Source organism: Parasteatoda tepidariorum, chromosome 2 (assembly GCF_043381705.1).
Source record: "Parasteatoda tepidariorum isolate YZ-2023 chromosome 2, CAS_Ptep_4.0, whole genome shotgun sequence".
Classification (NCBI taxonomy): domain Eukaryota; kingdom Metazoa; phylum Arthropoda; class Arachnida; order Araneae; family Theridiidae; genus Parasteatoda; species Parasteatoda tepidariorum.
This window is the reverse complement of record NC_092205.1, coordinates 85,962,059-85,965,102: the sequence shown is the minus strand read 5'-3', so window position 1 is coordinate 85,965,102 and position 3,044 is coordinate 85,962,059. Positions and strand designations below refer to the sequence as shown.

Below are 3,044 nucleotides of genomic sequence, written 5' to 3'. Positions count from 1 at the left end.
GAAAATTAAAATTGACCAATTTTGAACCCAATATAGCGAACCTTGCAAAAAAAACACCAGGCACACCCATCTCATTGATGAAGAAGCAGTAAATCTTTAGTTACTTTACTTATTATATCTACTTATGCATAACTACTTATTATTTAATAATAAGGTATTTAAATTTCAATATTAATATATTTTTCATGAAACTATTGTTACACAATGTACTATTACTTTAATAAATGTTTAAAATCATAAAATAAATGTACAAACACAGTATCTAATTGAGTTTTATTTTAATTAACAGAAAATTACTTTTGTGGGGGTCGATGGAGATTTCGAAAAATTATATAGGGGTTGATGATCAAAAAAGTTTGGCGACCCCTATGCTAAACAATCTGTTGAAAACCTAAACTGAAAATTAATCTTAAAGACAATGAAACTTTGCATATAAAAGATTTCATAGTGTCCTTTTTAATTTTTTATCGTTTTCATGTTTACAAAAGTCAAATTAATATCTCGAAATCAAATCAACTTATTTTTGCAATGAATTATGTTGGTTCAGGGTTGAAATTCGGTATTTATGGTTTTCATTAAAATGAAAATTCTAATATTATAAAGAAAGCTGTTGTAAAAAAGAAAAGAACATGCCAATCCAGCTCTTTAGAAACAATGAAGAAAGTTATAAAAATAACAATTATGAATAATTATTTTATAAATTTTTTTCTACATTTTTTTACTTGCAATTAATTATTAAAAAGCATTTGAAAAGGCTTATGCCTGTATATTAATTCTTCGTAATGTGCACACTGATAATTTTACGATTAAATTCCCTAAATTTTAACATTACAAATCGCTTGAAAACTGTACTAAAGAATCTTGCTTTAAACTGTCTTAAAATTGTAACTTATTTTAATTATGAGCTGCAGTACTGCCTGCGTGACTAGGCTATAACCTCAGTCCTATTGAGCTAGGTTACAATTTGTTACAAAGCCATGTGGCAGAGATTAATGCACCGCTTGTAAACTCTACCTTAACGAGGTCCCGCAGTGGACTGATCGTTAAGACACGGTTCTCATCAGATCACCGAAGTCAAGCATCACTGACTGCGGTCAGTGTGCGGGTGGGTGACCCACTTGGATCAGTCTGCGTAGGGACCGAGGGTGTGCGGTATTGGTCCTCGTTAAACTGTGCTACCGTAAAGTGCTCGACTTCGCGAGCAGGTCGTTGGGCTACTGAAGCAGGGGTGCCATCCCCTCTGCAGAGGATCAAAATTGTGATGTCATGTCTTCGGATCATCCTCAGGGATGTTTCCCAGACCGTCGCCAATAGCCCATTGTGCAGCTGTAGTGCGACGTAAATCAGCAACAACAACCTTAACGATAGGTCTCGCAGTGGACTCATCGTAAAGACATGGTTCTCAGTAGAACACCGAAGTCAAGCATCACTGACTGCGGTCAGCAAGCAGGTGGCGGACCACTTAGATCAGCCTGCGTAGGGACCGAGAGTGCGCGGTATCGATCCTCGTTAAACTGTTCTACCGTAAAGTGCTTGACTTCGTGAGCAGGTTGTCGGGCTACCAAAGCAGAGGAGCCATTCATTCCCTCTGCAGAGGATCAAAATTGTGAAGGTATGTCTTCGGATCTTCCTCGGATATGTTTACCCCACACCTTCCTTAAAGATAGCTATAAAGTTTTTAAATTTCCCAAAGCTAATGGCAACAATAGCTTTCATTGCATCATATTATTCCAAATACAACCCAGTTTTGCATTGGTCGTGATCGTTCGTGAATAGTCGAAATAAAAAATTTTTCGAATTCATTTATAGAAACGCATCAAACTCAAAAGTTGAAAAGATGTAGTGCTGCTCTTTATTTCTTCCATTTACGGTGCACCCCATATTGTTGATATTTTGTATTTGACGTCGGATGCATGGATCCTAAAGCGGATACTCTAGACTCCATGGTCGGATGCTAAATAGCGGAAGAATTTGTTCAAACCAATTTATATATTATTGTTTTTTCCATTATTATTAAGTAAAAATGGTTTAAACTTACGTTGCATTTTGTTATAAATGCAAACTTCTTTAAAATTGTTTTGTTTTTGTTTATCAATTTATTATGTAAAAAAAGTTTTCAACAAGTTTCAGTTTGCGATAATTTTGTGAACTATGCAAAATAAATCATATTAAGAACTTTAATTGATTCTTTGACACATGATTACATTTGATAATCATTTCTTACAAAACATTTTATCAAGTAAGTTACTTTTAAAATTCTAGCAAATAGAAAAAGTTTTGTGACTTATTTTATTTGCTAGCTTTAGGGTACAGTAATTATTAATTTGCATTAAATATTACTTACCACCATATTATTTTCCTTTTTGATTGTTAAGCCGTGTATATTTTTTCTTTTTTAATAAGTTTTAAAAAGACCTGTTTATGTTAATCTTACACATCAGCAGTTTTTTTTAAATTTATTTTTTTTAAATAAATTTAGACCAGGGTTGGCAAGGTTTAGGACAGAATGGATTAATCCACTGTTTAAACCCTGGTTTAAACCGTCCTGTCCAAAACCCCTTGTACTCAAATTATGTCACAATTTTATCTGAACAATATTTAAGAGGTAAAATAAACATAGAACTAATAACATATTGATAATTAAATCTACTACACAATATTTGTTTTTAAAGGTATAATGTTTTATTAATATTGTTTGACTCTTCAATTTAGACTTTAAACAAAGCAAAATTAATCAGTAATCAAGTTCACTTGGTCCTCTCATTCAATAGTACATAACTGAAGTTGAACCTTGCCATACAGGTTAAGCTATAAGGGACTAAGTGCTTGGTTAGTCATAAACAGGTTTATTTACCTATAGTACTATTCAAGAATACTGTTATTTCATTCATGTTCAATTTTTTTTAGCATAGTGGTGATACATCACCAGTGTCAGTAACTGAAACTGATGTTATGCCCTTCAAAACTGTTAATACATTTTTCAGTTATTTTGTATTTTCAATTTAAACTAATATATTTATATTTAAAAACAATTTTTTTTAAAA

At 32.4% G+C, this 3,044-nt stretch overlaps 1 protein-coding gene across 2 annotated transcripts in view; it reads left to right on the top strand.

Moving 5' to 3' along the window:
- Positions 1-1,719: 1,719 nt before the first annotated feature.
- Positions 1,720-3,044, top strand: part of LOC107440477 (I-kappaB kinase beta) — a 50,226-nt gene continuing 48,901 nt past the window's right edge. The window contains exon 1 of one of the 2 annotated variants that reach the window (XM_071177858.1): positions 1,720-2,239. The gene's annotated coding sequence lies outside the window, so the exon portion shown is untranslated. The remainder of the gene's footprint in view (positions 2,240-3,044) is intronic. The other variant, XM_071177860.1, reaches the window with a different exon arrangement.